General features: G+C 43.1%; 1 protein-coding gene across 2 annotated transcripts in view; it reads left to right on the forward strand.

Moving 5' to 3' along the window:
* Positions 1-22,949, forward strand: part of ror2 (receptor tyrosine kinase-like orphan receptor 2) — a 127,789-nt gene that overhangs the window by 51,597 nt on the left and 53,243 nt on the right. The window lies entirely within an intron of this gene.

Below are 22,949 nucleotides of genomic sequence, written 5' to 3' on the forward strand. Positions count from 1 at the left end.
AATCTGTTGAGTTTCAAGAATACCACTAGTGGGCAAAGATATCCATGAGCAGTCTTGTGTCACTCACTAATCAAATCAAATTGTATTTGTCACATGCGCCGTAAACAACAGGTGTAGACCTCACAGGGAAATGCTTACTTAAAAGACCAACAATGCTTTAAGATGTTAAAAATAAAAATGTGTTAAGTAAAAAAATAGATAAGTAGAAAAAATGTCAAATAAAAGTAACAAATAGTTAAAAAGCAGTAGTAAAATAACAATGTGGAGGCTATATACAGGGGGTAGCGGTACAGAGTCAATGTGGAGGCTATATACAGGGGGTAGCGGTACAGAGTCAATGTGGAGGCTATATACAGGGGGGTACCGGAACAGAGTCAATGTGGAGGCTATATACAGGGGGTACCGGAACAGAGTCAATGTGGAGGCTATATACAGGGGGGTACTGGAACAGAGTCAATGTGGAGGCTATATACAGGGGGTACCGGTACAGAGTCAATGTGGAGGCTATATACAGGGGGTACCGGTACAGAGTCAATGTGGAGGCTATATACAGGGTGTTACGGTACAGAGTCAATGTGGAGGCTATATACAGGGGGTACCGGTACAGAGTCAATGTGGAGGCTATATACAGGGGGGTACCGGTACAGAGTCAATGTGGAGGCTATATACAGGGGGTACCGGTACAGAGTCAATGTGGAGGCTATATACAGGGGGTACCGGTACAGAGTCAATGTGGAGGCTATATACAGGGGGTACCGGTACAGAGTCAATGTGGAGGCTATATACAGGGGGTACCGGTACAGAGTCAATGTGGAGGCTATATACAGGGGGTACCGGTACAGAGTCAATGTGGAGGCTATATACAGGGGGTACCGGTACAGAGTCAATGTGGAGGCTATATACAGGGGGTACCGGTACAGAGTCAATGTGGAGGCTATATACAGGGGGTACCGATACAGAGTCAATGTGGAGGCTATATACAGGGTGTACCGGTACAGAGTTAGTCGAGGTAATTGAGGTAATATGCACATGTAGGAAGAACTAGATGCTATTTTTGTGTTGGTCGAGGCTAAGCTTGGCCTCTCAGGGCTCAATTATCTCCTTAAATTAGAAAAGTGAGTTTACGATGAAATGACTTTACCTTGTATTGGTTTTGACGCAAGTGATCAACCTATCGGGGGAACCTGCAGTTCATAGTCATGCATTATTCGTCTCTGGTCTCCGTTTCTCAATTCTGACAGGCTCGGGACTGACTGCATGTGATTTACGGCTTGGCCGATTTGGCCCAGAACAGATGGGGAGAGATTCCCTCGGGGGCCTAAGCACAGTCCATAAAGGAAACATGAAATAATTATTACTGGCAAAGCAACTTTGGAGCCAGCAGCAGGACTTATTCTACCTACATACCTACACTATATTTTGGTAGAGGGAGGGCATGCACGACTTGTTTTGGAATAAGATGTGGGTGTGGGAATAAGATGTGGGTCCCTCTAGCTAGCAGATATATTTTCCATCGGGCTTAATACAGGGGGACCTGTTTGGCATTAGTTGGGCCATGTGGCCATCCTCTTCTGTTTACAGTAAGGGACTGCTGTGATCTTGCAGCCACAGGCGTGTTTGGCAGCCCGCTTCCCCTGAGATTAGATGTACTAGTGTTTTATTCCCCAAAGATTTCAGACCGAAGGAGGACCATATACATATGACATACACAGACCTGGAGGCCCTCATCGTCCCTTAGCCTGGGCCACTAATGTAGGACCCAGCCTGACCCACATGACTCACTATCAGTTTATTTTAGTTGACTAGATGCTAGGGAGAGAAGTACTATTTTAAAAGTAGAACTGGTTGTTCAAGGCTTATATTACACTGTGAGAAAGAAGAGTGAATTTCATTTCAAGTTCTTCTTGTGTTTTTTCTGTAGTGGGAGATTTTAGGTTGGTTGTGGTGGGATGGCGCCAGGCTAGGTGGCAGCTGTCTGTGCAAACATAACAGTCACACACACACAACCCTCTTTGCCGTGTGTGTGTGTGTGTGCACGCATGCCGCCCAACAACTTACTTCCAGCTGTGTTGTGGAAGTTGCCCCACAACACGCCAGCCTTACTTCCTGTGTTGTGTAAGTTGTGCTCGGGAGGAAGCATGCTAGTTCACTTGGCCCATCCCTACAGGGCAATAGTTCCCCATCAACACTCTGGAAGTGATAAAGACTAGGAGGCTGCTCTGTAGCGCTCACCTGGGAGAGAAAACCTGCCACAGCAAGTTATGTCCCGACTGGAGAAACTCCTTCACTGCAGCACGTTTGTCTCAAGCTGTCTTCCTTGTCAACAGGTACACGGGGTAATCACTATACAGTTAGTGTTTTATTTACCATTAGTGTAAAAAATCCAGTCATGGGTTCTGTCTACATCTGTCTACATCTGTGGACTGTACACCTGTTGACTGTCTACATCTGACTACATCTGTTGACTGTCTACACCTATCTACAGCTGTTGACTGTCTACACCTGTTGACTGTCTACATCTGGCTACATATGTCTACATCTGTTGACTGGCTACATCTGTTGACTGGCTACATCTGTTGACTGGCTACATCTGTTGACTGACTACATCTGTTGACTGGCTACACCTGTTGACTGTCTACACCTGTCTACACCTGTTGACTGTCTACATCTGGCTACATATGTCTACATCTGTTGACTGTCTACATCTGTTGACTGTCTACATCTGTTGACTGTCTACATCTGGCTACATATTTCTACATCTGTTGACTGGTTACATCTGTTGACTGTCTACACCTGTCTACACCTGTTGACTGTCTACATCTGGCTACATATGTCTACATCTGTTGACTGTCTACATCTGTTGACTGTCTACATCTGGCTACATATGTCTACATCTGTTGACTGGCTACATCTGTTGATTGTCTACAAATGACTGTCGTCATCTGAATGTCTACATTTGTTGACTGTCTACAATTGATTGTCTACATTTGTTGACTGTCTACATCTGACTGTCTACATCTGTTGACTGTCTACATCTATCTACATCTGTTGACTGTCTACACCTGTCTACACCTGTTGACTGTCTACATCTGTCTAAATCTGTTGACAGTCTACATCTGGCTACATATGTCTACATCTGTTGACTGTCTACATCTGTTGACTGTCTACATTTGTTGACTGTCTACATCTGTTTGACTACATTTGTCTACATTTGTTGACTGTCTACAAAGGACTGTCTACATCTGTTGACTGGCTACATATGTTGACTGTCTATACCTGTCTTACATTTGTTGACTGGCTACATCTGTCTACATCTGTTGACTGTCTACATCTGTCTACATTTGTTGACATTCTACATCTATTGACTGTCTACATCTGTTGACTGTCTAGATCTGTTGACTGTCTACATTTGTTGACTGTCTACAAATGACTGTCGACATCTGACTACATTTGTTGACTGTCTACAAATTACTGTCGACATCTGACTGTCGACATCTGTTGACTGTCTACAAATGACTGTCGACATCTGACTACATTTGTTGACTGTCTACAAATTACTGTCGACATTTGTTGACTGTCGACATTTGTTGACTGTCGACATCTGACTGTCGACATCTGACTACATTTGTTAACTGTCTTCATCCGGCTGTCTACATCTGTTGACTGTCTACAAATGACTGTCGACATCTGACTACATTTGTTGACTGTCTACATTTGTTGATTGTCTCCATTTGTTGACTGTCTACATCTGTCTACAATTGATTGTCTACATCTGTTGACTGTCTACAGCTGTTGACTGTCTACATCTGACGACTGTCTACATCTGTCTACATTTTTTGACTGTCTACAATTGACTGTCTACATCTGCTGACTGTCTACATCTGTCTACATCTGCTGACTGTCTACTTCTGTCCTATGTCTGTGTACGTCTGTTGACTGTCAACAATTGATTGTCTACATCCGTTGACGGTCTACATCTGACTGTCTACGTCTGACTGTTTACATCTGTTGACTGTCTACATGAGTCTACATCTTTTGACTGTGTTCATCTGTTGACTCAGTTTGTGTTCTGTCAGTTTGTTCTTTGAGTAACAACAAAGTACATAGTGAGTAAGGAGCTCAGAGGTGGAAGATAGCCTTGGGCGATATACCGTTTATACAGTATACAGGGATATTTCGACGTACAAATGGTATCATTTTCAATTCCAAAAAATATATATTTGGCTACCTACAGGCTGTGGGGGTGGCAAGCTTATGTTCATGTGCTCGCCTTGACTGACAGTTCGTTGAAATGCCTATGTCATCTCAAGGAAATTTGGTGATACACAAAGCAAACACCATTTAAATTTCATCAATGATAATATATACATACTTTTTTTTTATGTCTCCCATTTGGCATATCTCTTGTGAAGTGGTTCACAGCAGCACTGACAGATGTGTTGACTTGACAACTGTTTTGAATGACCCCCCCCCCCCCCCCCCCCCCTTGTTTGTTCCATGCTGGCTGAAGACCTAGCTAACCAGCAACTAGCTTACACCAGGCACAGATGAAGTCCTAGCTAACCAGCAACTAGCTAACACCAGGCACAGATTAAGTATAAACTGTGCCCTGGACACCATATGTGAATTGATTGCCCCCCATCTATCTTCAGAGCTTGTGTTGTTAAGTGACCTAAACGGGGATGTGCTTAACACCCTGGCCATCCTACAATCTAAGCTTGATGCCCTCAATCTCACACAAATGATCAATGAACCTACCAGGTACAACCCCAATTCTGTAAACACGGGCACACTTATAGATATCATCCTAACCAACCTGCCCTCGAAATACACCTTTGCTGTCTTCAACCAGGATCTCAGCGATCACTGCCTCATTGCCTGCGTCCGTAATGGGTCTGCGGTCAAACAACCACCCTTCATCACTGTCAAACACTCCCTAAAACACTTCAGCGAGCAGGCCTTTCTAATCGACCTGGCCCGGGTATCCTGGAAGAATATTGACCTCATTCCGTCAGTAGAGGATTCCTGGTTATTCTTTAAAAGTGCTTTCCTCACCATCTTAAATAAGCATGCCCCATTCAAAAAATGTAGAACCAGGAACAGATATAGCCCTGGGTTCACTCCAGACCTGACTGCCCTTAACCAGCACAAAAACATCCTGTGGCATTCTGCATTAACATCGAACAGCCCCCGCGATATGCAACTTTTCAAGGAAGTTAGGAACCAATATACACAGACAGTTAGGAAAGCAAAGGCTAGCTATTTCAAAAATAAATTTGCATCCTGTAGCACAAACTCCCCAAAGTTCTGGGACACTGTTAAGTCCATGGAGAATAAGAGCCCCTCCTCCCAGCTGCCCACTGCACTGAGGCTAGGAAACACTGTCACCACTGATAAATTTACGATAATTGAGAATTTCAATAAGCATTTTTCTATGGCTGACCATGGTTTCCACCTGGCTACCCCTACCCCGGTCAGCGAGAGCAACTCCTGGAGCAACTCCTGGAGCAACTCCTGGAGCAACTCCTGGGTGGAAAGTTTAGGTTGTGCAAGTGTCAACGGTTGTAATTTGTAGCCCAACGCAGCTCGATGTGCTGCACCAAGGTGCAATTTGATAAATCTGTGCTCTGTCAACCTTCCATCTTGAGAATTACACGCCGGAGATTGTTCTTCGGGTCCAAAAAGTCTGTGTGTGTGCCCAGCTGGTGATGTTGAGCTTCAACAAGGGAACATTTCTACAGCTCTGCTACGCCATTGATCACATGTGTTGTTTGGTTTCCCTCCATCTATGGAAGAGAGAAGAGGATAACCGTTTATTTGGACCTTCGCCCCTTGGCTGAGCATCTAAGACTTTCTCTTTTTGCCGTCCATGTCAGACACACAGTGAATCGGTACTTTGTGTTAAGGGGAGAGTTCAAAAGGACAGTTAGTGGCGTTTTAAGAATATCTCATTAAATGTTCCCATATTTGTCTAGGAATAAGATTCTGAAGTCTGTCATTTCACTTTTCAACTCCTTCATCGTGGCGATGTTAGAATCCTAGCACTTAAATGGTGAAGCAAGAACATGAGTTTTCAGTTTCAAACTGTGTTAAACATTTATTTAAATATAAATTGCTCCTAATCACCTAGGATGATGAGTACTTTTTAAATACTGTTTACTGGGCTTGTTGTTCCTTCCCTGGTTTTGAAGGAATGACTGAAATCCCCTGACAAAAAAATAAATAGGATTTACTGCTTGCTAATGATGAGAGACTCACATTTTCAGGCACTCTCCCTAGCAGTCATGTGAGGAGGTTGAATGTACCTTAGTGAGGGTCCTCTTCCCCCAGCTGTGAAACATGCTTCCTCCTCAGAAGACAAGTGGCCGATTCATTTCAGTCCGGCTCACCACACGTCAGTGTCCTCAAACCGCTGAAACCAGGGGCGTTTTTACATTTTTTTTTTTTAGGCCGTGGCTTCAAATACAGGATTTTTTGATGCACACATTAGTTGCAACTCATACTCCACCTCCCTTCACGTTTCTCTCTTTACTCACCCTCTTCTGAACCATGATAATGTAGCCTAATCCTAATCTATGTCTCTGAACAGCTGAAATATAAACCCTGTAGGGATTTGAACGAAGGTTCAGTGCCTTTATGAAGGCTACAACCACAGAATTTCCAAACCAGACTAAACCATATTTTCTACGACCTTCTCTGTCTGTAACGGATATTTCAGTACACATTGCATTGGGCATAAAAAAAACGGTGTTTTGTGTAACGATGCAAGCTGATATGTTTGTAGTTGCTGCCAGAGTTGCTCAAAAAAATAACACTACTGTATGCCTGCCTCCTGAACTTGAACTTGCAACTTTCCGGTTACTAGTCCAACGCTCTAGCCACTTGGCTACCCTGCCACACCAGGGGGTAAGAGGCAGCGGAGCACTCAGCAGCAGCTAGGTAAAATGAAATCCAGCACCTGTGCAGGAATTTCCGTATGTTTAGCCACGGCAAATCGGGTTTCCAGAAAAATCCAGAACTGCAGCCACTCTGTTATTTTTTTATGTGGCGGGGGGGGTCGTACAAGGTCAGATCATCTGAGGCGTCGATTTCGAGTTGTCGGGTTGTTGAGGGTCTAATTGAACATCAATTCGAGCAAAGGGTCAGTGTCTGTCAGTGTAGACAACACGTTACCAAACAAAGAGTCCCTTAGGTGGCTGAAAACACAAACAAACCGGGGTGTTATGGCTGGCTCTCTGACACCTTGGCCCAGTTTTCACACCATAAGCTGCTGTTGGCTAAAACACGTTCTCACCTTCCCTCTTCAATGTTTCTCATCATGGTCTCACATTCTCTAGCCCCTCAATGTTTCTCATCACGTTCTCACCTTCCCTCTCCAATGTTTCTCATCACGGTCTCACCTTCTCTAGCCCCTCAATGTTTCTCATCACGTTCTCACCTTCCCTCTTCAATGTTTCTCATCACGGTCTCACCTTCTCTAGCCTCTCCAATGTTTCTCATCACGGTCTCACCATCCCTCTTCAATGTTTCTCATCACGTTCTCACCTTCCCTCTTCAATGTTTCTCATCATGGTCTCACCTTCTCTAGCCCCTCAATGTTTCTCATCACGTTCTCACCTTCCCTCTTCAATGTTTCTCATCACGGTCTCACCTTCCCTCTCCAATGTTTCTCATCACGGTCTCACCTTCTCTAGCCCCTCAATGTTTCTCATCACAGTCTCACCTTCTCTAGCCCCTCAATGTTTCTCATCGTGTTCTCACCTTCCCTCTTCAATGTTTCTCATCACGGTCTCACCTTCCCTCTCCAATGTTTCTCATCACGGTCTCACCTTCTCTAGCCCCTCAATGTTTCTCATCACAGTCTCACCTTCTCTAGCCCCTCAATGTTTCTCATCGTGTTCTCACCTTCCCTCTTCAATGTTTCTCATCGCGTTCTCACCTTCCCTCTTCAATGTTTCTCATCGCATTCTCACCTTCCCTCTTCAATGTTTCTCATCACGGTCTCACCTTCCCTCTCCAATGTTTCTCATCATGGTCTCACCTTCCCTCTTCAATGTTTCTCATCACAGTCTCACCTTCTCTAGACTCTTCAATGTTTCTCATCACGGTCTCACCTTCCCTCTTCAATGTTTCTCATCACAGTCTCACCTTCCCTCTTCAATGTTTCTCATCACAGTCTCACCTTCTCTAGCCCCTCGATGTTTCTCATCGCGTTCTCACCTTCCCTCTTCAATGTTTCTCATCGCATTCTCACATTTCCTTCCCTTATAAACTAGTGTTGATGAGCCTACTGTTGTAGTCCTTCATTGTGGTGTTGAGGGTCTGGGGAAGGATCTCAACTTTTGGAGGAAACGCTCATGTCATAACTGGTGTGAATGCCACGCAATGTCTTTCACTCTCTAACCAGTCAGAGGAAGGAAATGGCTGTCGGTTTTAAGGATGCTGCCAAGGCTTCAAACCCCATGGAAAATGAAATGGGAGCCGGATCGTGATAAAACACCAACCCATAAATTACAGTGTGCGTGGGGAGACTACTCTCGCGTAGTCGGGCTGACTGTGGCATGAGATGTGTACCACATTGTGCATACATGTATTTGTTATTCCTACTGCGTAACAATTAAGATTCATGAAGAGCCATGCTGTGAATCAGTGAAAATAGCCTTCAGACATTTTTAGGGATAATGAACTGACCGCAAAGCTTCTATGATGGGCCACATTGCCCAGCTCACGTTGGCCTTTAATTGAAGGTGACTGTGGGTAATTTAAAAAGGTAAACGTGGCCCTTTGTCACAGTTGACTTGGAGTCTTCTCATGTTATCTGTTTTAAAAAAAAGTCTAGCTCAGACATTCAGTTTTCCACATACTGCTTTCTAGTTTGTCTAGCGCCATTGCTGTTTCACTCTGCTGTCAGTAAGAAGGGGGTCTGTGTATGTGTATGTGAGACAAAAGAGATGCCAATTTGTAACAGTCTTCGCAACGCATAAAGCGCTGAAACGGGCAGGGAGAAATTTCAACCCAAACTCCCAGTTGCAAGTTGTGATAGTGCCGAACATAGTTTGTTAGTTTTCACTATCGTTGAAGTCCATTATTAATCATTTAACGTGCCACTGGTGGGAGGGGACAGTTTCTGAAAGACAAATACCTCGCTTGCGGCTGAGGTTACCAAATGGGCAGTACGGTCAAATCGAAGGAAGCAAGGGGACGTAAAATCATTTAGTCCCATAAAGCCACAAACTGTCGGGGGCTGACACTAGTTGCCTTGGCAATCTATGCAGCAGTCTGTCTGGTAACCTGATTACCCCATAAGTGCTCATTGCATCTTCATGTGCCATTGTTTTGAATAGCACCCGGTTGCCAACACATTGAAACAACTCTTTTCCTCAAGAATCCTCAGTAAGTCAGGAAAAGTAATTGGCCTTTGTCTTATTGTTGTATAGATATAAAAGTGCAGACCTGAGGGTATTGACCAGGGTTTTGTTAGGGGTCATCTTCCCTCACTGTTTATTTCTCCTACATTTCCTTGTAGGAAAAATAAACAGTGAACTTGGAATGAAGCTATTCCCCCCCCCCCTGCTCTCCTGATGGCGTTACGTTCACACTAGGAAGACTAGCTTAGCAGACATCTCTCCAACTGCCCCTAAAATACTAAACCTGTTTCCTCTCATGAACTTACATTTTCCATTCACTGGGGGTAGAACGAACGAGATGAATGCCTCACATAGCTAATCACACTTCTGTTGGCCGTGAGTGGTTGTAGTCTTTCAGGACTAGTCATAAAGCTTGTTTACATTAAAAAGGTTTAACACCTCGAACCAGAGGCTTTGTTGCTTAGGTAACTGCAAATAAAGAGGCATAGCAGAACAACATTAACGGATGTAGGTCCTACCAACCTCGAAGACCTCCGGTAACTCCACGCTTTGGCATCTTGAACAAAACTATAAAGTTTGTTTCTGGCCTTATTTAATGGTTCTGGTTGTGACCCATACATGGATACTAGAGGACTAATTGTTGCCCTGGAAGTGATACTGGGCTTAGCCACCTTGTGGGACACTATTATTCATATTTAGATATGAAATGCTTACAGTTATTTTTTTAAACATTTTTTTTTCTCGCCAGAGATTGTCTAGTCAAACTAATACGTTTCTTAAATGGGAGCCACATATCCATTAATTCCATTCACAGTAGAGGCCCACTGTATATGCATGCAGACATCATGTTGTGTACTGTGTCATGACCCATGGTAGTTAGGTGGTGATTAATAATTTGAAGTGGTACTGGACTGGAGGCATCTATAAGAGCCCTTGTTACCCACAGGGAGGAGAGTTCCTTTAGAAATTCTTGAGGCAGCGCTATAGCTTTGATCTGAGCGTACCCAGAGAGAGAACTCATGTTCTTAATGTTTTCACTGGCAAGAGCTGGCTGGGTATCCCCCCCACCCCCACCCCACCCCATAGGAAACTTAAAGAGATTAAATTATGTTGACTTATGAATTGCGTTTGACTAAATTGTTTGTGAAGAAAAATGTCTGAGCTGCCAGTCCATTTAAAAAACACAGACTGTAATTTGACTGGAATCAGGACTGTAATTTGACTGGAACTGTTTACCCACCATATTAATCATGTTTGTTGACCTTGAACCCTGACAGGCTATGGGACGCAGAAATAAAGAATCTATGGCTAGCGACAGCGACTTTCATGACAGCTTATCGCTGTAGAGCTTTATTGACGTCCGTAATGCACAGAGGCCTTCCTGTGGACCTGTTTGCAGTCATTCAGAGAACCGTTTCACTGTCATTCATAAATGCCATGGAGTTCGATAGCCTACATTTCAGTGTTTCTGCAACAAACCTTGTAACCACTACATCATTACAGACTTACTCAGAAGTGCAGTACTGGCATAGTGCTCCACATTTAACATTTCCCCCTTTTATTTATTGACAATCCTATTTTACCATAAATCCAAAATGTCTTTGTCACTTGTCTGAGAAAGTTTATTGCTGATGTAGCTTTTTTTTTAAATTGATAATTTCAATATTTTCCAACGGTTCCAGCTGTCGTGTTGTTTGGACCTTCTGAAAGGCTCGGGGTAAATGGCTGATGGAAGACTCTGATCTTAACTCTGTGAACCTGAGCTGGATTCCAGCAGCAGCTCCCTGCTCTGCTCTGGCGAGGGGAAGGGAGGGAGGAAATGGTTGGGAAGTCTTCCAGGCTTCAGGGAACCATTTCTAACCCCTCACCACTGCTACTCCCTCACACTGATGAGCACGCAGAAAATAAATTAGTCTGGTTGAGAAGCACGCTCAAGAGCCTTTACTCGTGCCAAGTCTCCCAGCCGGCCACTCCCTCCTTCGTCTCCCCCAGCATCTCTGTAAGTCTCCCACTCGGCCACTCCATCCTTTGTCTCCCCCAGCATCTCTGTAAGTCTCCCACCAGGCCACTATCTCCTTCGTCTACCAGCATCTCTGTAAGTCTCCCACCAGGCCACTATCTCCTTCGTCTCCCCCAGCATCTGCATTGGACTAGAGGTTTTATGAGGCAGTGGACCAAACATGCCTGTTCAGACCCCAGGAACTTGGACTCCCTGCAGTTCAACTCCAAACAAGGCCATGCAGGATAGTAGCCCTGTGAACCTATTCTAACAAATGGAAATAAGAAGTAATAAATCAGCCAAGATTTTGCCCTAACATAATCACATTTCTTACATTTGATTGTCGCTCCTGCAAAATACTGTTATGGGACAGTAAACTGTGTTATATCTTGGGCAAAGGCCAAGTAATCTCACTTACGGACCTCCACAGTCGAACATTGTACGATGTTATTGCTCACTGTGCAACCAGTTGATTTATTTAATTACCCCATTGGCCGAGAGGGTCCATATATCTTTGCATTACTGCACTTTCAGTCAGGCACACGATATGGGGTGGTCCTGTTCAGCTGAGCTTCTGTACCATGATTTACTGTACCTGCATGAACGGCAGTCACATCAGATTCACTGAACTGTGCAACTGTTCAAGTGCAATGTTCAGAACCCTCGAAACCTCAAAAAGTTGGAGACGACATTATTTCCCCATGTTTTTCTTGTCACCACGGCTGATCCTCGATATGATTCAGTACATCTGTTTCAGCTCGAAGTTCAAGGCATGACCTTACATTTCACATCAACCTCCCCAACCCAACCAACCTTTCAGAATGTCACAACATGTTGCCACCCTAATTACAGCTATTGGGACACATGGTGGCATGGCATATACCAATTGGGGAGGGGGGGGGGGGGGGGTTGGGTGTTGAACATTTCTGTTCCATGTACTCTATTTGTCTAATGACCTGTTGCAATTTTATATTTAGAGGTGTTGTTATGACTACCAGAATTCCTGACAATAAACACAGAACCTTGCGAGTTCCGTGGAGTGTAGTTTATGTCTGCGGAGAGAGCTGTCGTTATCCCGTAATTGTGGAAGATCTGAGGAGTCGGCTGTTCCGCTATGTAATTGCGTTTGGCATAAAAATGCACCGCTCCACTTGAATCAAAGGCTTTGTGTCGTATTTTTAGCACAGCAGGCATAACATGTTACATGCTGAGCACTTTTAAGGGCTTTGTTCAATCAGTTAATTGGTGATCGTAGTGACTAAAGCAAATACAGTATGCCACCCTTAAACCTGACGGTGTCATATCTGAGGCTATTTCTCATCTTAAGCGTCAACGAACAGAGGGTTGTAGTGTTTTTGGTGTTCAAAACTACCCTCCGTGTACTGCTCAGATCAAAATATATTGAATGACTTCACACATGGAATGCACACGGTGAATAATAAACTATTCAGTTTGTTGTGTTCAGAGGATGACTGGTAAAGAAAAGCCTCAGAAGCTGCTAGAAAGATTTGGATTTTTTTTACCTTTATTTAACTAGGCAAGTCAGTTAAGAACAAATTCTTATTTTCAATGATGGCCTAGGAACAGTGGGGTTAACTGCCTTGTTCAGAGGCAGAACAACACATTTTTACCTTGTCAGCTCGGGGATTCAATCTTGCAACCTTCCGGTTATAAATCTTAACACTCTAACCACTAGGCTACCGGCTACCATGTTCATTAGACATTTGGAATGACAAGCATCAACAGCTAGAGACATGCAGAAATATTGGAAGGGTAGGAATATGCCGTCCTGAATTTAAACACACACACACACACATCTGTTCCCAGGCTCTGTAGTGCACTACTTCTGATCAGAGCCAGATGGGCCCTGGTCAAATGTAGTGCACTGAATAGGGAATAGGGTGTAATTTGGGACGTAGCTCAGGCCAAGGTTGAATACAATACAACTTTATTAATCCCCTAGGGGCAATTCGTTCAGTGCTGACAGAGGGCTTCAGACAGGACAAACACACAGTATAAACTTTAAAAAAAACATTAAGACATCAGTTAAAAGTCCATGGTGCAATTTAAGAAACTACAAGTCCAATGTTAGCCACAGTTCTTAATTAATGTCGGGGCTAAACTATCTCTAGAATAGTCCCTAGGTCTTCTTTAATGTTCCTGTTAAACAGGCGGATGGCCTCGGGCACACGAAGACCTGAATGTGCCTGCTTTGTGTAAGGGTGGTCTAAGGGTTCTGTTCTAAAACACCCAATTGATTGATTCCTGTTAGCACTTTTCCACAACCCTGGCTTCTACAGCGATGCATGGGGGTGGAAACACCTTGAAGTATTGCCAACACTACAACACTGTACTGTTGTGTTTGCACGCTGCTGGGGCATTTGAGTCGTTTTTAGAAAAATGTCATTAGTTTTGATATTTTCCATAAGGGTCTTATTAGGATCAGATCATTATGTTTTCTTTCTTCCAGGGAACATAAAGATGCTTACTTTTATACCAATGATTTTCCTTTTTATTTCATTTATTACATTTTACCGCAAGTGGATTTACTCAAGCTGTTGTAAATTGTATGTAAAGGACAATTTACGGTAATTACCATATGACGAGTTTGATTCCAACTTTCTCTCATTTGGTGATTTGTTATTCGCTAATAAACACACTTGTTTCTAATGTTCTGCCTCTTGCCAGAATACTCGGGGTGCAGTCCACTGTGATGTTTTTGTTTACTTATTGAGAAATGTATGTATTGGGTGAATATAGCTGTAAATTAATATAAAGATGTGTCAGATTGGGTAATACTGAGGAATGTACTTATCGAGTGATGACACAGGTCCCAGGGTGACTGCAATAGGTCCCAATAGGTCCCAAGCTGCAATAGGTCCCAGGGTGACCGACAATAATGGACAATATCTGTGAACAGAAAACATTTAATCGTCCATCATCTTAATGCATTTATTTTAGGAGAAGGGGGGATTCAACTTCATATTCGATTAGATACAGTTTATCCAATAGCAGTTTTTCAATTAGAAATAAAAATGAGTAAAGTTGGTAATCATTTTACGAACAGAACGGCACGGTCAGGAGGAGAAGCTTGATTTCCAAAAGTTCCAACCATTAGTTCTTGAGACAGGGGTGTCTCTAAAACTGTGTTGTATTCGTTAGGTATGTCATAGCTCATTTTTAAAGACGAATTACAATATCAAAACATTTGTCAATTCATCATTACCCAAAATTCCATAATCCTCACAGTCCTTATAAGGCCCCACCTTTACCTCCCTGGGACGACACAGATTTGGGCATGTGCACCTGTGTAGCGTGATAACAAGAGCTATTGGCAGTCCACTGGAGAGAGGCCAAACCTTGTCCAACCACAATCCACCTGCAAGGTACATTTCAGGCTAGCAAAACATATGCATGCATGCTCAGGTTTACCTGAGTCCTCAGTCTAGTTTCATAAAAGGATAGGATGTGTGTAATGGCTATTGTAATATGATACGAGCATCCCACTGAAATTCTCAAGGTTTACATTTTAAAAATTTTCGTAATTTAGCAAACACTTATGCAGAGCAACTTACAGGAGCAATTAGGGTTAAGAGCCTTGCTCAAGGGCACATCCACAGATGTTTCACCTAGTCGAACCAGAGACCTTTCGGTTACTGGCCCAATGCTCTTAACTGCTAGGCCATGATGTAATTTCTTGAAAAGGCCTTGGTTTGAAAATAGTATGTGGGATTCAAACTTGAACCAGAGGATAAACTACAGAGCAAGGCCTAATTTACGCACCACTTGGTCCAGAGCCATAGATCACCACATTTCTAACATTGTTTTGCACTGAAGGCGTTAGTTCCCTAATTAGAATGTGGTGTACAATGCACTTAGCTAGCAGGCTCTCACCGGGTCACAGCGTCTTAGAGAGAGTCCAGAGTGACTCTGTGTTTAGTCCTGAACATTTAGCCTGAGAGACCCTGGACGTCTCCCTGGATGTGTCCCAAATGGCATCCTGTATCTTATTTAGTGCACTACTTTTTACCAGGGTCCAATGGCACCCTATTCCCTATTTAGTGCACTACTTTTGATCAGGGTCCAATGGCACCCTATTCCCTATTTAGTGCACTACTTTTGACCAGGACCCATAATGCTCTGGTCAAAAGAAGTGAACTTTTCAGCAAATAAACGATCCACAGGAAGGAGAGAACCCAACCGTTTGCATGGGGTTTTGTAATTCATCCATCCATTCAATTCATTCTTCATCTTAAATGGAGAGAGATGGACTCCGTGTGCACAACGTTGCCAACATTTCTACACACTCATGGAACTCCGGGTCACTGCATTTGCAAGTTAACGGATGTCAGGCACCTCCAGGAGCTGTTTGTCTCCAAGCAGCCTCTTCTGCTCTAAGGGCTTTTGCAGACAGAGATGTGCTCCAGTTGGAGTCTGTTACCTTGCTGTCAACAAGTGGTATGAAGAGGGGTAATGATGCGAACATACTTACATCAGCCATCCACACTGAGTAATGATATTTGTAGACGCTGAAGACTTATGAATTTTGAAGTTGCATTTTAATACTGTGTTGGTCCCAACAAGGCTTCCAGCTGCTCAATTTCATTATTTTATTCAACTTCTTTTTTATTTTATTACTTTGGCAAAACAGGCCTGGTCAAAATGGCTCTCCTGAGGGGCACGAGGAGTGTTAACAAGCTCCTACATTTTGGGCTGGGCCAAGGGGGTCTGCTGCTCCCCTCGTTGGAGCCCAACTAAGCCCCAGTGGGGGCTGGAGGCCATTTGCCCCCCCCTCTCCTCACTCCACTGCCTCCTCTCTCGTCTTTATGAGTGTTTGGAGTGGCTGGGCTGGCCGTTGCCAGGAGAAGCGGATGTTGAAAAAGGAGAATCCTCTGTGAAAGGTGGCTGTGATTCGGGGGGCACTGTGGGCTCCTCGAGGGCTCCACTGTCGCAGAGACAAAATAATCAGCTAGCTCCTCAGTCCAATGTCGCGCCGTCTCTTCTCTCGCTCTCCACTCTCCCCTCTCTCTCTTTCTTACTCCTTTCTTTCTCTTTCTGTCATTCTCTCTACCTCTGTTTCTTTTTGTCTTTCTTTTGGTTTCTTACTGCCCTTCTCTTCTCTCTCCCCCTCTCTCGCTCTCTGTGCTTCTGTTTCTGTGCATCAGCCCATTCTACACAGGTGGGAGGGGGAGAACATGGTATCTATTTTTTGATTAATACTGGCGCTCATTATGAAGGGAGGGCTTTGTTGTGTCAGGTGTCATTGGTAGGACATTAGGTAGTGCTGGAAGGGTCATGTTACAAAGTGCCTTTTGAGGAAGTCGGACAAAAATGGCCTTGAAGGGTCCTAACGTTAACAGTTCTTCTTCATGGATATCTACCAGGAATATACAGTACACTAGTCTAAATTTAAAGGCCCAGTGCAGTCAAAAATATTTTTTTCCCTTGCATTTTGTATCATATCGTACAACAGCTGTAGAAACTAACACTGTAAAATTGTGAACAATTTGATCAGTGTTATTTCCTGATAGTTGCTGGTTGAAAATACAGTCTACACAGGACGATCTAGTCAGCAGGTTTTGCATGAGGGGAGTTTCAGACATCACCAGGTGTTCAATCAATAATAGACCAGTAACAAAGAGTTCCAAACCTCTCTGCCAATAGCAGCTAGTTTTCAGTCCCCCCCCACAGACCAGAAAAATTATTGCTTGAGAAATATTTGTTTTGCTAAAAAGCTATTTGAAAAAAAATAAGACATTTAACAATTTTTATGGAGAACTATTACAGTAAGGCACTTAATTGTTACATATAAATGATTTGATATTGATATAAAACATCTGCATTGGGGCTCCCGAGTGACACAGCGGTCTAAGAGGTGTCACGCCAGACCGATTCCAGGCTGTATCACAACCGGCCATGATTGGGAGTACCGTAGGGCGGCGCACAATTGGCCCAGCATCGTCCGGGTTAGAGTTTGGTCGGTGTAGGCCGTCGTTGTAAAATGATAATTTGTTCTTAACTGACCTGCCTAGTTAAATAAAATAATAATAATAATAATAATAATAATAATAATAATAAATCAATTGGACCTTCAAACTGAACATTACAGATAGTACTTGAAGTAAAATAAAGATCACTGAGCAGCATTGGCTTTGTTGTAAGTTGTGAGCCTCTAGACTCGTTACTTACTGCCGGTGAAATTGAAGTATCTCACGGAGCCGTTGTTAACACTGAAACAATTATCTACTCTTTCTATTAATTTGTTACTCGGCGAACATAAATTACTATGACTGCCTGCGCTACGACAGACATTCATTCATCTCCCCTCCCCCCTCCCCCTTAGGACACTGGAGAACTTTTTTCTCACCAAGGTCAGCTGTCAGATTCTCTCTCTCTCTCTCTCATATTTATATATATATATATATATATGCTTCTGGCCATTAAACATTAAGCGTAGTTTAAAGATGGCTAATTTAAACAAACAGACTTTTTTTCTTCTTCTCTTACCTGTTTTTATTTTAGGAAATGGTTTCGTGCCTTTTCTGAGGTAAGCTTCTCCATGAAAGAGTATGTGTATTATGTACATTGTAAAAGTAATCCCAGGCGTATTTCCACAACAATGGGACGATCATTTGACATGGGAACTCCCCCCTCCGTGTTGGTTTTGGCTCCATTACTAGCCATAACTCATCCTCCCTCTTCAGAACGTATGGCTATTGTCAAATGTAGCGCACTATATAGGGAATAGGGTGCCATTTGGGACTAGGACAAGGAAGGTCCTAGCGGCGGAGATCCCTGTTGAGTAATGCTTTGATACTGGTAAGACACACAGTCTCTTCCTTACAGACAAATAACATTCCTCACTGAGTCAGTTTTGGCGGCAACTAACCTAGTGGTTAGAGTGTTGGGCCAGTAACCAAAAGGCTGTTGGTTCGAATGCCCGTGCCAAAAAGGGGAAAAAAATGACCTTGAGCAAAGCACACCATCATGCTGAGATCATCCGTTCACGGCGGTTGGAACCAAACATCTCAAATTTGGACTCATCAGACCAAAGGACAGATTCCCCCCAGGTCTAATGTCCATTTCTCATGTTTCTTGGCCCAAGTAAGTCTCTTTTTCTTATTGGTGTCCTTTAGTAGTGGTTTCTTTGCAGCAATTCGACCATGAAGGCCTGATTCACGCAGTCTCCTCTGTACAGTTGATGTTGAGATGTGTCTGTTACTTGAACTCTGTAAAGCATTTATTTAAGCTGCAGTTTCTGAGGCTGGTAACTCTAATGAACTTATCCTCTGCAGCAGAGGTAACTCTGGGTCTTCCTTTCCTGTGGCGGTCCTCATGAGAGCCAGTTTCATCAAAGCGCTTGATGGTTTTTGCAACTGTACTTGAAGAAACTTTGAAAGTTCTTGACATTTTCCACATTGACTGACCTTCATGTCTTAAAGTAATGATGGACTGTCATTTCTCTTTGCTTATTTGAGCTGTTCTTGCCATAATATGGACTTGGTCTTTTACCAAATAGGGCTATCTTCTGTATACCACCCATACTTTGTCACAACACAACTGATTGGCTCAAATGCATTAAGAAGGAAAGAAATTCCACAAATGTACTTTTAACAAGGTACACCTGTTAATTTAAACGCATTCCAGGTGACTACCTCATGACGCTGGTTGAGAGAATGCCAAGAGTGTGCAAAGCTGTCATCAAGGCAAAGGGTGGCTACTTTGAAGAACCTCAAATATAAAATATATTTGGATTTGTTTAACACTTTTTTTTGGTTACTACATGATTCCATATGTGTTATTTCATAGTTTTGATGTCTTCACTATTATTCTACAATGTAGAAAATAATACAATTAAGAAAACCCCTTGAATGAGTAGATGTATGTATGTATGTATGTATGTATGTATGTATGTGTGTGTATATATATATATATATATATATATATATATATATATATATATATATATATATATATATATATATATATATATATATATATATATATATATATATATATATATATATATATATATATATATATATATATATATTATATATATATATATATATATATACGTGTGTGTATGTATGTATGTATGTATGTATGTGTGTATATATATATATATATATATATATATATATATATATATATATATATATATATATATATATATATATATATACGTGTGTGTGTGTATACACAGTACCAGTCAAAATGCAAGCAGTTCAATGAATTATATTAGCTGACAAGCCCTATACGCTCATCAAGGACAGGTATTTGAGTAGTTTTGCAGTCATTGTAGAGTAAGGAAATAGTTTGCGTTTCAATGCAATTGAAAGTCCATCACCCAATTTTTAAATATTATTTTATAAATGTTGCCCAGTCAAAGATAAAGCTGTTTTTTTTATGAATACCTCAATTGAAGTCTTCTCTGGATAGAATAAAAAAAATGGAATTGCAAAAAAAAAAATCTTTTGATTTAACATAATTGGGTTGAGAACGGATTTGATTCAAGGCCCATTGTCGCGGTAAAACTTCAGTCAAAATGAATGGGTCTTGCAATGTATGGAATTTGCGTGAGGTGTTGTGCTCTCAGATCCTAGCTGTGCTTTTCAGCATGACTTAACCAGACCGTGGGAGCTGAGCTAAACCTTTGGTTTTGCGTCCCATGTGGCACCCTATTCACTATACATGTGCACTAGTATGTAGTGGACTACACCAGAGCCCTATATATGCCCTGGTCAAAGTAGTGCACTACATAGGGAACAGTGTGTCCATTTAGGATGCATCATTTGAAGGAGCTCATGTACATATCAACGTTTAAACTCTTCTCATCGTCATGCACTATAACTAGAAAAATGTTAGTGTGATGTTTTTCCAAGTGAAGACTTGCAGGAAGTTGTAATAATAGTCTGCGCTTGACATATTTTCATTACACTGAACACTACTAAAGGTGATATAACCTAGGAGTTGGATCGATTTGAAGTGAAGACTAGTGAGATATGTCTACCAGATGGACATGTTCTTGAGGCTTCCAGGGTCATGCCCAGTAGGGAGAAAATGTTTTAAAACTGAAAGAAACGGAGGAGGTGCTACCACAATTTTTGCAATAAGAAATGCACATTTTCCTAAATACATTTGCTATGGTGTGCCCTACTGAACACAAGCCTTCAGCAGGACACAGCTGATGTGTTGTCTGGTGACCGGGGCCTTCAGCAGGACACAGCTGATGTGTTGTCTGGTGACCGGGGCCTTCAGCAGGACACAGCTGATGTGTTGTCTGGTGACCGGGGCCTTCAGCAGGACACAGCTGATGTGTTGTCTGGTGACCGGGGCCTTCAGCAGGACACAGCTGATGTGCTGTCTGGTGACCGGGGCCTTCAACAGGACACAGCTGATGTGTTGTCTGGTGACCGGGGCCTTCAGCAGGACACAGCTGATGTGTTGTCTGGTGACCGGGGCCTTCAGCAGTACACAGCTGATGTGTTGTCTGGTGACCGGGGCCTTCAGCAGGACACAGCTGATGTGTTGTCTGGTGACCGGGGCCTTCAGCAGGACACAGCTGATGTGCTGTCTGGTGACCGGGGCCTTCAACAGGACACAGCTGATGTGTTGTCTGGTGACCGGGGCCTTCAGCAGGACACAGCTGATGTGCTGTCTGGTGACCGGGGCCTTCAGCAGGACACAGCTGATGTGCTGTCTGGTGACCGGGGCCTTCAGCAGGACACAGCTGATGTGCTGTCTGGTGACCGGGGCCTTCAGCAGGACACAGCTGATGTGCTGTCTGGTGACCGGGGCCTTCAGCAGGACACAGCTGATGTGCTGTCTGGTGACCGGGGCCTTCAGCAGGACACAGCTGATGTGCTGTCTGGTGACCGGGGCCTTCAGCAGGACACAGCTGATGTGTTGTCTGGTGACCGGGGCCTTCAGCAGGACACAGCTGATGTGCTGTCTGGTGACCGGGGCCTTCAGCAGGACACAGTTGTGGAACGTTCAGATATAAATATTTCTATGTAAAAACAAACATGCCTCCTGACCTGTAGAATAAGGAGAATCGCTTCAGTTCTATTCAAGCCATTTCAATCTGCAATGTTCGACAACGTTTGGCTACTGAACATAGCCCTGTGTATGTCAGGCCATGGGAGCTGGTGATTGGACTGGACAGGGCTAAAACACTCCTCCATTGCTGCTCGCTCATTAATGTGCTAATCGCTAATTGCCAGCCCCACAGCACATTCCTAACCCAGTTGTGGGGAAACGCTACTGCAGAGTAATCATGGTTGCATCCCACATGGCAGCCTATCCCCTATATAGTGCACTACTTTTGACCAGAGACCTATGAGCTCTGGTCAAAACTAGTGCACTATATAGGGGATAGGGTGGCGTTTGAAATGCAGACCATGTGAGTGACCTCAACTTGTCCAGCAGCTATGTTTGGGATTCTGTGTGCCAAAGTGTGGTTTCCTATAAGATGAACTCTCTCTCTCTCTCTCTCTCTCTCCGGTACTTTTGGAAAGCAATTCTTAACGATCGTAAAGTTTTTTTCGGGGGGGAAAATCACTACCATAAATCTGTTGATCTTTTAGCTTTTTCTTGGATCAAAAACTGAACATATGAATGAGTGTTTGTCCCAAAATAATGTCCAGATTGTTTTGAGAAATAACCTGTTGTGAATTTTGACCATGAATATAAATCCTGATTTTTCTATGCACATATGTATTTGTATTTTTTCTGGGATAAATAAATAAATCTCATTTTCAATAGTGCCCTGAGACCAATTCGGCAGTAATTATCCATTGTGTGATCGTAAACATCGGTAGAGCACGTTAATTAACATCTGTAGCACATTGGTCTAATGACAAATCAATAGGCATCGTTGATCCTTTGATGTGATGGAGTCTTTTCTAGCCAGGCTCACTGAAAATCGATCTTTTGTTCATCTTGTAGCAAGACCAGCACTCTTGGTGGCAGATGTTGGATTGAATACAACAATATCATAGTTTCATCAAAACGCTCTGTTTTTTTTGTTGTGCTTTTGGCCATGGCAATTTTCATCAGATGGTATATCCTTCTAGTCACTCTAAAGCCTTGCTCCCAAAACGGCTGTATTAAATTGAGGTTTTGGATCCACTTGTTGTGTTTGGCAGAGTTTATGAAGATTCCTTTCTCGTTTTGTTCTGGGCTCCCGAGTGGCGCAGCGGTCTAAGGCACTGCATCTTAGTGCTTAAAGCGTCACAAAAGACACCCTGGTTCAAATCCAAAGCCGTGATTGGGAGTCACCATATGGTGGCGCACAATTGGCACAGCGTCGTCCGGGTTTGGCTGGTGTAGGCCGTCATTGTAAATAAGAATTTGTTCTTAACTGACTTGCATAAATCAAAAAATGTATGTGACTTCAAGCATTGAGACATGGCAGCTGGTGGATCATTCTTTGCCGCACATTTAGCAAGATGATAGGATCATTTACTAACAGAAACATATTGATGTGTTTAATATTTCAGGTGGTATATTGTTTGATTTGTCAGCAGAACTGTAGTCAGTATCACCAGGTTTCTGTTCAGACACCTGGATCTAAGGCA

The sequence above is a fragment of the Oncorhynchus mykiss genome, chromosome 5 (assembly GCF_013265735.2).
Source record: "Oncorhynchus mykiss isolate Arlee chromosome 5, USDA_OmykA_1.1, whole genome shotgun sequence".
Taxonomy (NCBI): Eukaryota; Metazoa; Chordata; class Actinopteri; order Salmoniformes; family Salmonidae; genus Oncorhynchus; species Oncorhynchus mykiss.